This window comes from Phacochoerus africanus, chromosome 11 (genome assembly GCF_016906955.1).
Source record: "Phacochoerus africanus isolate WHEZ1 chromosome 11, ROS_Pafr_v1, whole genome shotgun sequence".
Lineage (NCBI taxonomy): Eukaryota > Metazoa > Chordata > Mammalia > Artiodactyla > Suidae > Phacochoerus > Phacochoerus africanus.
The window spans coordinates 44,417,845-44,433,046 of NC_062554.1; positions in this window are offsets into that span (position 1 = coordinate 44,417,845).

Sequence of the window (15,202 nt, forward strand, 5' to 3'; positions counted from 1 at the left end):
AGAAAGGGTGGGGGAAAAATGTAATTGTAACGTATACATGTAAGGATAACCTGACCCCCTTGCTGTACAGTGGGGAATAATAATAATAATAATAATAAAAATCTTCAATAATGAAAATGCTGGAATTAAATAAAAATCTCCTAACAAGTAAAAAAAAAAAAAAAAAAACCAATTGGACCCAATCAAACTGACAAGCTTTTGCACAGCAAAGGAAACCATTAAACAAGCAAACAAACAAAATGAAAAGAAAACCTACCAAGTGGGAGAAAATAGTTTCGAACAACAAACAGGGGCTTAATCTCCAAAATATACAAACAACTCATACAACTCAACAGCAAAAAACAAACAATTGAAAAAGAGGCAGAAGACCTAAATAGACATTTCTCTAAAGAAGACATATGAAGGCCAACAGGCACATGAAAAAATGCTCAACATTACAAATTATTAGAGAAATGCAAATCAAAACCACTATGAGGTACCACCTCGCACCAGTCAGAATGGCAATCATCAATAAGACTACAAAAAACAAATGCTGGTGAGGGTGTGGAGAAAAGGAAACCCATCTACACTGTTGGTAGGAATGTAAATTGGTACAACCACTGTGGAAAACAGTATGGAGGTACTTCAGAAAACTAAAAATAGAACTACCATATGACCCAGCAATCCCACTCTTGGGCATATATTGGGACAAAATTTTCATTCAAAAAGATACATGCACCCATATATTCTTTGAAGCACAGTTCACAATAGCCAAGACATGGAAACAACCTAAATGTCCATCAGCAGATGAATGGATTAAGAAGAGGTTGTACATAATACACAATGGAATACTACTAAGCCATAAAAAGAACAAAATAATGCAATTCGCAGCAACATGAATGGAACTAGAGACTCTCATATCAAATGAAGTAAGTCAGAAAGAGAAAGACAAATACCATATGATATCACTTATGTGTAGCCTCTAAAATATGGCGCAAATGGACCTATCTAAAGAACAGAAAAGCAGTTCATAGCAATAAGTGCCTACATTAAGAAGCAAGAAAAAGGAGCTCCCGTTGTGGCACAGTGGAAACGAGTCCGACTAGGAGCCATAAGGTTGTGGGTTTGATCCCTCGCCTTGCTCTGTGAGTTAAGGACCCGGTGTTGCTGTGAGCTGTGGTGTAGGTCTCAGACACAGTTCGGATCCTGCATTGCTGTGGCTGTGGTGTAGGCTGGCAGCTGTAGCTCCAGTTTGACCCCTAGCCTGGGAACCTCCATGTGGCACAGGTGCAGCTCTAAAAAAAAAGATGAAAGACAAAAAAAAAAAAAAAACAAACCAAGAAAGAGCCCAGATAAACAACCTAACTGTACACCTTAATGAACTGGAAAGAAGGGAATAATCTGAGCCCAAATTTAGCAGAAAGATGGAACTAGTAAAGATCAGAGCAGGAATAAATAAAATAGAGTACAGGAAAATAATTGAAAAGATTTACCAAACTAAGAATTGTTTTTTGAAAAAGATAAATAAAATGAACAAATTTAGCTAGATTGACCAAGCAAAAAAGGGAGAGGACCCAAAATCAAAAAATCGTAAATGAAAAAAGAGACATTACAACTGATTCCACACAAATACAAAGGATTATAAGGGGCTGCTATGAACAACTATATACAAAAACACACATGCACACACAACTGGACAATCTAAAATAAATGGGAGAATTCTTAGAAACATTCTTAGAAACTGCCAAGACTGAATCAGGAAGAGACAAAGTCAGAATAGACCAATTACTAGAAAGTAGATTGAATCAGTAATAAAAAAAAATCTTCCAATGAAGGAAATTCCATGCTAGATGGCTTCATTGGTAAATTTTGCTAAATATTTAAAGAATTAATTATCCTCCTCAAACTATCCCCCCAAATTTGAGTTGTGAATATACCCAAAATCATTTTGTGAGGACAGCATTACCCTTATATCCAAGCCAGAAAAGGATGCTACAGAAAAGGAAACCATGGACCAGTACCTGATGCATATAGATTCAAAAAGTTTTAATAAAATACTAGCAAACTGAGTTTAGCAGCACATTAAGTGAATCATCCATCATGATCAAATTAGATTAATATCTGAGATGGAAGGATGGTTTAACATACAAATAAATATGATGTATCACATTAGTAGAATGAAAAAAATAGTTGATCTTTTCAGTAGCCACATAGCAGACATTTTATAAAATTCAACATTCATTCATGATAAAAACTCTATAAGGAATGTACCTCAAAATAAAAAAGGCCATTTATGAAAAGCCCACAGATAAATTCATACTCGGTGGTAAAATTTGAAAGATTTTCCTCTAAGATCAAAATAAGGATAGGGTGCCCACTCTCATCACTCCTATTCAATAGAGGTGATCAGGGAAGAAAAAGAAATAAAGTCATCAGAGTTATAAAGTAAAGAGTTCTCATTGCGGCTTAGTGGATTAAGAACCTGACATCACGTCCGTGAGGATGCAGGTTTGATCCCTGGCCTCGATCGGTGGTTAAGGATCTGGTGTTGCCTCAAGCTGCAGCATAGATTGCAAAGTGGCTGGGATCCAGTGTTGCTATGACTGTGGCATAGGCTAGCATCTATAGCTCTGACTTGACCCCTAGCCAGGGAACTTCCATATGTCACAGATGTGGCACTAAAAAGAAAAAAAAAAGTATTATAAAGTAAGAAGTAAAATTGTCTCTTATTTTGTAGACGACATGATTTTATATATAGAAAATTATAAAGACTCCACCAAGAAACTATTAGATCTAATCAACAACTTTAGTAAAGTTGCGGGATACAAAATTAACATATAAAAAATCAGTATTGTTTCTGCATGCTAATGAGTTATTTGAAAATGAAATAAAAAGATCCCATTTATAATGGCATCAAAAATACTAAAATTCTTAGGAATAAACTAAGGAGGCAAAAAAATCTCTATTTTGAAAACTGCAAGTCACTGGTGAAAGAAATTGAGGACGACACAAATGAATGTTCATGAACTGGAAGAATGGAGTTAAAATGTCAATACTACCCAAAGCCATCTATAGATTCAATGCAATCACTATCACTTCTGTATATTTTTTACAGAAGTAGAAAAAGACACTGAAGTTTATTGCAACCACAAAAACATTGAATAGCTAAAGCAATCCTGAGAAAGAAGAACAAAGCTGGAGGCATGATGGTCCCTGATTTCAAACTGTGTTACAAAGTTGTAGTAATCAGAGCAGTATGATACTGGCATAAAAACAGACAGATTAATGAACAGAATTAAGAGCCCAGAAATAAACCCAAGCTTATAGAGTCAACTAACATTTGATAAAGGAGGCAAGATTACTCAACAGAGAAAAGCTAGTACCTTCAATAAATAGTGCTAGGGAAATTGGATATTCACATGTAAAATAATGAAACTAGACCCCTATCTTACACTACTCACAAAAGTTAACTCAAAATGAATTAAAGACTTAAATATAAGACCAGAAATTATGAAACTCCTAGAAGAAAATATAGGAAAAACTCCTTGACATGGGCCTTGGCAATAATTTTTTGGGTATGATATCTAAAACATAGCAAAAAATGAAAAACAAGTAGGACTACATTAAGCTAAAAGTCTTCTGAGGTAGAGGACAAGATGGCAGAGTAGAAGGACTTAAGCTCACCTTCTCTCATGAAATCACTGAAATACAATCAACTGCTGAACAACCCATCAATAAAATAGAGTGGAAACTAGTAAAAAAGACATCCTACACCCAAAGACAAAGAAGAAGCCACATGGAGATGGTAGGAGGGGTGATTTCACAAAATAAGCAATCCCATACCTGCCAGTTGAGTGACCTGCAGACTGGAAGATAACCATATCACATAGGCTCTCTCACAGGAGTGAGAGTTCTGAGTCCCATGTCAGATTACCCAGCTCAGGGGTTTGGCATTGGGAGGAGGATCCCACAGAACATTTAGCATTGATGGACAGCAGGGCATGTGTGCAGGAGCTCCAAAGGATTTGGGGAAACAGATACCCCATTCTTGGAGGATGCACACAGGATTCCATGTGCACTGTGTACCAGGCAAAGCAGGGACTCCATAAGAATCTGGGTCAGACCTACCTGTGGGTCATGGAGGGTATCCTGGGAAATCAAAAGCTTTACAGAAAAGCAAAAGCTAAGAGAATTCAGCAGCACTAAACCAGCTTTACAACAAATACTATAAGGTGGCTGTGTCTTGTTGTTCAGGCAGGACTTTGGAGGCAGAGGACTCAGGAATATTCATCAGTGTGAGCTCCCCTGGAGGCTGCCATTTTGGAAAAATCTGGCACCAACCATCAGGGCTGAGAAGCCCCAGGCCAAATGACAAACATGGTGGGAACACAGCACCACCCATCAACAAACACTGCCTGTGTCCCCCTAGGCACACAGCTGCCTCTAATCACACCAAGAGACAAAGCCCCACCCACCAGAGGGACAAGACTCAGCTCCACCTACCAGTGTGCAGGTAGGCACCAGTCTCTCCCATCAGGAAGCCTATAACAAGCCACTCTATCAACTTCCCTCACAAGGGGGCAGACACCAGAAGCACAGGAGGCTACAACCCTCTAGCCTGCAAAAAAGGAGACCAGATGAAAAGCTATACAAAATGAAAAGGCAGAGAAATATAAATCAGATGAGGGAACTAGACAAAACCCCAGAAAAACAGCTAAGTGAACTGGAGATTAGCAGCCTCCATGAAAAAGACTTAAGAATAATGATAGCAAAGATGATCCAAAATCTTGGAAAAAAAACCAGGAGGCAAGGATTGATAAACAGCAACATTGATCAATGAAATAATAGAAGATTTAAAGACTAAACAAGCAGAGATCCAAAATGCAATAACTGAAATAAAAAATTCACTGGAAGGAAAAAATAGCAGCTTACAGGAGGCAGAAGGAATGAATAAGTGAGGTGGAAGACAGACTGGTGGAAATCAGTGACATGGAAAAGAATAAATAAAAAAGAATGGAAAGAAATGAAGAGAGTCTAAGAGAACTCTGGGACAACCTTAAATGCAACATTTGAATTACAGGGTGACAGAGGAGAAGATAGAGAGAAAGGGTCAAAGAAAATATTTGAAGAGATAATAGCTGAAAACTTCCCTAATATGGGAAAGGAATCACTCAAAACCAGGAAGCAAAATGAATACCATATAAAAATAAATCCAAAGAGGAACACCTCAAGAAATGTATTAATCAAACTGACCAAAATTAAAGACAAAGAGAAAATACTGGAAGCAGCTAGGGAAAAGCAACAAATAACATACAAGTGAACCCCAATAAGGTTGTCAGCTGATTTTTTCAGGCCAGAAGGGAGTGGCACCATATACTTAAAGTGATGAAAGGAAAACACCTCCAACCAAGATTACTCTACCAGCAAGGCTCTCATTCAGATTTGAAGGAGAAATCAAAAGCTTTACAGAAAAGCAAAAACTAAGAGAATTCAGCAACACTAAACTAGCTTTACAACAAATACTATAAAGTAACTTCTCTAGGTGGAAAGAAAAGCCCACAACATGAAACAAGAAAATTACAAATGAGAAGGCTCACCAGTAAAGGCAAACATATAGTAAAGGTAGGAAATCATCCACATACAAATATAATATCAAAACCAGAAAGTGTGAGAAGAGGAGGGTACAAATGCATGATACTGGAGATGCATTTGCAACTAAAAGACCAGTAACTTAAAACAATATTGTATATATATGGACTCCTATATCTAATGAAAACCCTCCAGAAAGTGGGCTAGAGGGAACCTACCTCAACATAATAAAGGCCATGTGTGACAAACACACAGTTAACATCATTTTATTTTATTTTATTTTATTATTTATTTGTTTATTTATTTATTTATTTATTTTTATTTATTTATTTATTTTGTCTTTTGTCTTTTGTTGTTGTTGTTGCTATTTCTTGGGCCGCTCCCGCGGCATATGGAGGTTCCCAGGCCAGGGGTTGAATCGGAGCTGTAGCCACCGGCCTACGCCAGAGCCACAGAAACGCGGGATCCGAGCCGCGTCTGCAACCTACACCACAGCTCACGGCAACGCCAGATCGTTAACCCACTGAGCAAGGGCAGGGACCAAACCCGCAACCTCATGGTTCCTAGTCGGATTTGTTAACCACTGCGCCACGATGGGAACTCCCTAACATCATTTTAAATGGTGAATAGCTGAAAGAATTCCTGCTAAGATAAGGAAAAAGACAAGGATATCTGCTCTCACCATTTCTGTTCAACATAGTTTTGGAAGTCCTAGCCATGGCAATCAATCAGAGAAGAGAAAGAAATAAAAGGAATCCAAATTGAAAAGGAAGAAGTAAAACTATTGCTGTTTGCAGATGACAGAATACTGTACCTAGAAAGTCCAAAAGATGCAATCAGAAAACTATTAGATCTCATCAATGAATTTAGTAACGTTGCAGGATTCAAAGTTAATCCACAGGAGTTCCCGTCGTGGTGCAGTGGTTAACGAATCCGACTAGGAACCATGAGGTTGCGGGTTCAGTCCCTGCCCTTGCTCAGTGGGTTAAGGATCCGGCGTTGCCGTGAGCTGTGGTGTAGGTTGCAGACGCGGCTCGGATCCTGCATTGCTGTGGCTCTGGCGTAGGCCGGTGGCTACAGCTCCGATTGGACCCCTAGCCTGGGAACCTCCATATGCCGCGGGAGTGGCCCAAGAAATAGCAAAAAAAGACAAAAAAATTAATCCACAGAAATTGATGGCATATCTATATACTAACAATGAAAGATCAGAAAGAGAAATTAGGGAAACAATTCCATTTACCATCACATCAAAAAGAATAAAGTGCCTAGGAATAAGCCTACTTAAAGAGACAATAGACCTGTACTCTGAAAATTATAAGATTCTGATGAAAGAAATCAAAGAATACACAAACAGATGGAAAGATATACCATGTTCTTGGACTGGAAGAATCAATATTGTCAAAATGACTAAACTACCAAAGGCAATGTGCAGATTCAATGCAATCCCTATCAAATTACCAATGGCATTTTTCACAGAAGTAGATCAAAAAAATTTTAAACTTGTATGGAAACACACACACACACAAAACCCTGAATAGTCCAAGCAATCCTGAGAAAGAAAAGTGGAGCTGGAGGAATCAAGCTACCTGACTTCACACTATACTACAAAGCCATAGTCATCATAACAGTGTGGTACTGGCACAAAACCAGAAATATAGATCAATGGAACAGGATAGAAAGCCCAACAATAAATCCAAGCACCTATGGTCAATTAAGCTATGACAAAGGAGGAAAGAATATATAATGGAGAAAAAGTCTCTTCAATAAGCAGTTCTGTAAAACTGGACAGCTACATGCAAAAGAATGAAATTAGAAATTCTCTAACACCGTACACAAAAATAAACTCAAAATGGATTAAAGACGTGAATGTAGACTGGATACTATAAAACTCATAGAGGAAAACAGGCCGAACACACTCTGACCTAAACTGCAGCATATCTTCTCAGCTCTACATCCTAGAGTAATGACAATAAACACAAAAATAAGTGGGACCTAATTAAACTTAAAAGTTTTTGCACAGCCAAAGATGCCATAAACAAAACAAAAAGGCAATCTACAGAATGGGAGAAAATATTTGCAAATGAAGAAACTGACAATAGATGAATTTCCAAAATATACAAATACCTCCTGCAGTTCAATATTTAAAAAAACCCAATAAAAAGTGGAGGAGAAGATATTAAACAGATATTTCTCCAAAGAAGACATATGGATAGCCAAGGATCCCATGAAATGATGCTTAATGTTACAATTTATTAGAGAAATGCAAGTCATAAGCAAACATCATATGATATCACCTATATGTGGAATCTAAAAAAAAATGATACAAATGAACTTATTCACAGAACAGAAACAGATTCACAGCCTTTGAAAAACTTATGGTTATCAAAGGAGACATGTGTGGCAGGATGGGATGGATAGATTGGGGGTTTGGGAATGGCATATGAACACTGAGGTATATGGAATAATTGGCCAATGGGGACCTGCTGTATAGAATAGAGAACTCTAGCTAGTATTCTGTGATAATCTATGTGAGAAAAGAATCTGAGAGAGGTATGTTCATGTGTATGACTGGGTCAATTTTTGGAAAGCAGAAATTATCACAACCTTGTAAATGAACTATACTTCAAAAAAAACTTAAAACAAAATAAAATAAAACAGCACCGTAATGTCTTCTAAACAACAACAACAAAAAAATCATCTGCATAGCAATAGAAACAATAAAGTGAAAAGATAACCTACAGAATGGGAAAAAATATTGAACCATGTATTTGATAAAGGATTAATATCTAAAAATATGTAAAGAAGTTATACAACTCAGTAGCAAAACCCCAAATAACCCCCCAAAATGGGCAAAATCCTGAGCAGACATTTTTTCCAGAGAAAATATACAAATATACAAATGACCAACTGGTACATGAAAAGATGGTCAATATCACTAGTTATTAGGGAAATGCAAATGAAACCTACAAAGAGATATCACCTCATGCCCTTAGAATGGCCATCATCAAAATGATGAGAGATGACAAATGCTGGCAAGGATGTGGAGGGACTGTTGGTGGGACTGTAAATTGGTACAGCCACTATGGAAAACAGTATGGAGTATCCTCAAAAAATTAAAAATAGGACTATCATATATTCCACTTCTGGGAATATATCCAAAATAAATAAAAACACTAATTTGAAAAGATAAATCACACCCAAGTTCATAGGATTATTTACAATAGACAAGATCTGAATGTTAAATAAATGGAGAAAGAAATGGTGGTGTATACATACAATGGAATACTATTCAGCCATTAAAAATTGAGGCAGTAATGCACAAATAGTGACAAGATGGATGGACCTGGATGGCATTATGCTAAGTGAAATAAGTCAGAGAAAGACAAATACTCTGTGATCTCACTTATATTTGGAATCCAAAAAAAAAAAAACTAGAATAAACAACTTTTTTTGGTTGTTGGACTAAGGTTCTTTGGTCAGCACCATTGCTCTGAGACTGAACTGCACTAGCTTTTTTTTTTTTTTTTTTTTTCCGTAGGAGTTACACTTTCTTACAGGTTAATTGTAAAGATGTGAAAGCATCCATGCTAAGTGCTCAGCAGAGTGCTTAACAGTAGATTCTCAATAAAATAGCAGTTATTATTGTGTTACATTGTATTTTTTTTATTGTACCTTGGGACACTATGCTGAGAGAACCAAGGTTTCATGAGAATTTAGTCTTCACTGGTCTTCCACTTCCTGACCATTTCTCCACTCTTGACCTGCCATCCATCTATCTAACACACTTTATGCTCCTATTAAGTCAAACATCATCCTAAGTATCATTGGGAAGGAATAGAACTGTTCTCTGGTCTTGGTGGTACCAAGCCTTTGGGTGAAAGTCAGAGGGGTGGATCAAGCTTCATGTAAAGGGGACTTTGTTAGTGGAGCTGTCCAAAGGTGCAATGTGCTGACTTGGAAGGATATGTTCTCTATCAGGAGGTAAGGACAGGAAGGGCAGACAACACTTGCTAATGGCCTAAGGGATTCAAGATTTCAATGGAAGTCTGAACTAGGTAACCTTGAAGCCTTCTTTGAATCCTGAGATTCACTGATTCCTAAAACCAAACATGGATCACCTCCATGGTAGCATACAGCTGGCAGCTATTCCCCCTTCTGCCTGAAAGCATTGCAGCTACTGCCCAGAAGATAAATGTAGGTTCTAGGAGGAAGGACAGAGCCTCCTCTCCAAGAGACACACAGCTACCTTCCTCCTCTCTGAGCTCATCAGTTGCTGTTCCCAAAACTGCTCACAAAGATGTGGGTGGAGGGGAGATAGCATGTGGGGAGATGCCCTATACCTGGGTTATGGAGGGAGGATTTCCATGGGGAACCAAGTTTCTCCTCATCTTCTGTGTAAATTAAGATGCTGCTAGCAGTTGTAATCTCAGTAGCTTAATACAAATTTATTTATTGTCTACATAAAGTCCAATTGGCATTGATGGGGATAGAGGGGCCTCTGCTCTGCACAGACGTACAGGAACCCAGGCTGATTTGGGCCCTTCCGTCTTTAGTAAGTGATTTATGAACTCACTTTGGACATGATATACAGTTGGAGAAAGCAGAGGGTGGATAAACCAGGTCTGAAAATAGCATGCACCATTCCTACTGCATTCCACTGGTCATAACTAATTCTTAGGGCCCAATCCAGATGCTAGGGGACTAGGAACTGTAGTCATCAGTAAGGGAGTCACTTCCGAGCAACTGTGTACTATGGAGGGGCAGCATGAGGCTTTGCAGATAGTTGGCTATCTCAGACATATTCTTTTACTCCAGACCTCCATTCTCAGGGCTCTGGCAGTTGGGACACACACCGGACAGTGAGCCCCTTGTGCCTAAGAACAGACCCACTGGCCCTTTGTATCACCACTGCTTAGCTCAGTGGCTGGGCACAGGAAAGTTTTGTGGTATTTGGTGAGTGAATAATTTCTTGGGTATCATCTTTCTTATTACAAATACAGATGTCTTGAAGAAGACAGTTGGGAAACCCCTCGAGAGTTAATAGAGAATTACCACTTGATCTAGCAATTCTACTCTTAGTTATATACCCTAAAGAATTGAAAGCAAAAATTTAAAGAATCATGTTCACAATGTTCATAGCAGTGGTATTCACAATAGCAGTATTCAAAATCTGCAAAAGGAATCAACCCAAATGTCCATCAATAAGTGAGTGGGACAAGAAAAGTAATATATGCATATAATGGAATATTATTCATATTTAATGTATACATTTAATGGAATGAAATGCTGATGCTGAGTGAAGAAACTGGGCAAAAAAAGACAAATACTACTACTTAGCCATAAAAAAGAATGACATAATGCCATTTGCAGCAACATGGATGGAGCTAGAGACTCTCATACTGAGTGAAATGAGCCAGAAAGACAAAGACAAATACCATATGATATCACTTATAACTGGAACCTAATATCCAGCACAAATGAACATCTCCTTAGAAAAGAAAATCATGGACTTGGAGAAGAGACTTGTGGCTGCCTGATGGGAGGGGGAGGGAGTGGGAGGGATTGGGAGCTTGGGTTTATCAGACACAACTTAGAATAGATTTACAAGGAGATCCTGCTGAATAGCATTGAGAACTTTGTCTAGATACTCATGTTGCAACAGAAGAAAGGGTGGGGGAAAAATGTAATTGTAATGTATATATGTAAGGATAACCTGACCCCCTTGCTGTACAGTGGGAAAAAAAAGACAAATACTGTTATGATTCCATTTATGTGAGGTTCCTAGACTAGTCATATTAATAGAGAATATAGAATGGTAGTTACTAGAGTCTGGGTAGATGGAGAAGCAGAGCTAGTGCTTAATGGGTGTTGAGTTTTGGTTTGGGAAGATGAAAAAGTTCTGGATATGGATAGTGGTGATGTTGCACAACACTGGAAATGTACTTGATGCCACTGAATTGTACACTTGAAAATGGTTAAAATGATCAAGGAAAAAACTAGAAAATTCACAAATATGTGGAGATGAAGCAATATGCTACTGGGCATGAATGAGTCAAGAAAACCAAAAGAGAAAAAAAATCTTGAGATAAATGAAAATGGAAATGTAATATGCCAAAATTTATGGGATGCAGCAAAAACAGTCCTAAGAGGGAAGTTCATAGTTATGCCTGTGGTGTAGGTCTCAGACACAGTTCGGATCCTGCATTGCTGTGGCTGTGGTGTAGGCTAGCAGCTGTAGCTCCGATTTGACCCCTAGCCTGGGAACATCCATATGCTATGGGTGTGGGCCTAAAAAGAAAAAAATTTTTTTCAGAACAACCTAAATTTACCCCTCAGGAAACTAAAAAAAATGAACAAATAAAGCCCAAAGTTGGTAGAAGGAAGGAAATAAAGATCAGAGTGCAGTAAATGAAATAAAGACTAAAAAGACAATAGAAAAGATCAATTAACCAAGAGCTGATTCTCTGAAAAGATAAATTGGTAAACCTTTAGCTAGCCATTAAGAAAGCAAGAGAAGGCTCAAATAAATACAATTAGAAATGAAGGATAGGGCATTGCAACGGATACCACAGAGGCTCATAAGAGACTACTTGCCAAATTGGATAATGTAGAAGAAATGGATAAATTCCTAGAAACATACAAATTTGAAAGACTGAATCATGAAGAAACTTACAATCTGAACAGACCAATCACTAATAAGGAGATGTAGCAGGTTAATGCTGGCAAGGACACCACAAGAAAATTACAGGCCAACACCTCTGATGAATATACATGCAAAAATTCTCAACAAAATATTAGCAAAAAGAATTAAACAATGCATTAAAAGGATCACGCATCATGATCAAGTGAAATTTATTCCAGAGATGTAAGGATGGTTCAATATCTGCAAATCAATCAACATTATACACCCTGTTAACACAATGAAGAGTAAGAATCCTATGATCATCTCAATAGATGCAAGAAAAACATTTGATAAAATCCAACATTAGTTTGTGATAAAATCTCTCAACAAAGTGGGTATACAGGGAACATACCTCAACACAAGAAAGGCCGTATATGACAAACCCACAGTTAACATCATATGTAAACAGTGAAAATCTGAAAGCTTTTCCTCTAAGATCAGGTACAAGACAAGGATGCTCACTCTCACCACTTTTATGCCACATAGTATGGAAGTCCTAGGCAGAGCAATTAAGCAAGAAAAAGAACTGAAACTATTGGAAAGGAAGAAGTAAAACTATCACTATTTGCAGATGACATGATATTGTATATAGACAACCCTAAAGACTCTACCAAAAAACCGTTAGAACTAATAAACTCAGTAAAGTTGCGGGACATAAAAATATACAATATCTGTTATGTTTACATACACTAATATCAAACTATCAGAAAGAGAAATTAAGGAGACAACCTCATTTACAACTGCATAAAGAAGAATAAAATACCTAAGAATAAATTTAACCAAAGAGGTGAAATACCTCTATTCTGAAAACTATAAGATACCATGAAAGAAATTGAATAAGACACAAATAAATGGAAAGATATTCCATGCTTATGGATTAGAAGAATTAATATTAAGATGTCAATACTACTCAAAGAAATCTCCAGTTTCAATGCAATCCCTATCAAAATTTCAGTAGCATTATTATTATTTTTTACAGAAATAGAATTTTAAAAACCCTAAAATTTCTGTGGAATTACAAAAGACATCAAATAGCCAAAGCAATCTTAAGAACAAAGCTAGAGGCATCATGTCCCCTGATTTCAAACCATATCACAAAACTATAGTCATCCAAACAGTATGGTACTGGCATAAAGATAGACACATAGACCAATCGAACAGAGCGAAGAGGCCAGAAATAAACTCACACATATACATGCTCAATTAATTTACAACAAAGGAGCTAAAAATATACTGTGGATACTGTGGGGGAAGGACAGTCTCTTCAATAAATGTTGTTGGGAAAACTGGACATCTACATGCAAAAGAATGAAACTTGAGCACTATCTTACACTATACACATCAAAGACTTGAATGTGAGACCTGAAATCATCAAACTCCTAGAAGAAAACATAGGCAGTAAGTTCTTTGGCATAATTTTTGGTGATGATTTTTTTGGATCTGACTCCAAAAGCAAAGATAATAAAAGTAAAAATCAACAAATGGGACTACATCAAACTAAAAAACTACCACACAGCAAAGGAAACCATTAACAGAATGAAAAGGCAACCTACTAAATGGGAGGAAGTATTTGCACATCATGTATCTGGGTTTATTATCTAAAATATACAGAGAAGAACTCATACAACTTAGAAAAAAATCTGATTAAAAATGGGCAAAAAATATGAATAGAAATTTTTCCAAAGAAGACACACAGATGGCCAACAGGTACATGAAAGGTGCTGTACAACATTAATCATCAGGGAAATGCAAATCAAAACCTTAATGAGATATCACCTGACACCTGTTAGAATGGCCATTATCAAAAAGGTAAGAAATAGCAAATGTTGGTGAGGGTGTGGAGAAAAGTGTACTCTTCATTCACTGTTGGTGGGGTCGTAAATTGGTGTAGCTACTATGGAGAAGAGTACAGAAGTTCCTCAAAAAATTAAAAATTGAGTTATCACATAATCCAGCAATTCCACTTCTGTGTATTTATCCATAGAAAATGAAAACATTAATTTGAAAAGATATCTACACCCCCATGCTCATTACAGTGTTATTTACAATAGCCAAGACACGGAAGCAACCTGTGTCCATCAATGATGAATAAAGAAGGTGTGATAGATACCTTCAATGGAGATACATACAATGGAATGCTATTCAGCTATAAAAAGAATAAAATCTTGCTGTTTACGATGATATGAATGGACCTTGAGGGCATTATGCTGAGTGAAATGAGTCTGACAGAGAAAGACAAACACCATGTGATCTTACTTATACGTAGAATATTAAAACAACAACAAACCCGAAAACTCCAAGCTCATAGATACAGAGAATAGATTGGTGGGCAGTAGAATGGGCTAAATGGATGAAGGGGGTCAAAAGTTACAAACCTCAGTTATAAAATACCAAGTCAGGGGGATGTAACGTACAGCATGTTAACTATAGCTAATAAAACCATATTGCATATTAAAGTTGCTAAAACAGTAGATCTTAAAAATCACACACACAAAAACTGGTAACTATGTATGGTGACAGAAATGAACTAGTCCTATTGTGATCATTTCACAATGTATATAAATATCAAATCATGTACATACAATGTTATGCCACCTGTGCCTCAATAAAAAAATATGTCCTTCATTAAAAAAGTTAGGCATAGAATTACCATATGATCCAGCAATTCCAAACCTGAAAGAATTGAAAGCAGGGACTCAAAACAGGTACTTACACAACCAACGCTCATAGCAGCGGTGTTCACAACAGCAATATTCACAAACTAAAGGAACCAACCCAAGTGTCCATCAATAAGTGAATGGGATAAAAAAAATGTGATATATACACAGAATGGAATACTATGCAGCCCTAAAATGGAATGGAATTCTGATACGTGCTGCAACATGAATGAACCTCGAAAACATGCCAAGGGAAGTAAGCCAATAGAGAGGACAAATACTGTGTGATTCCGCT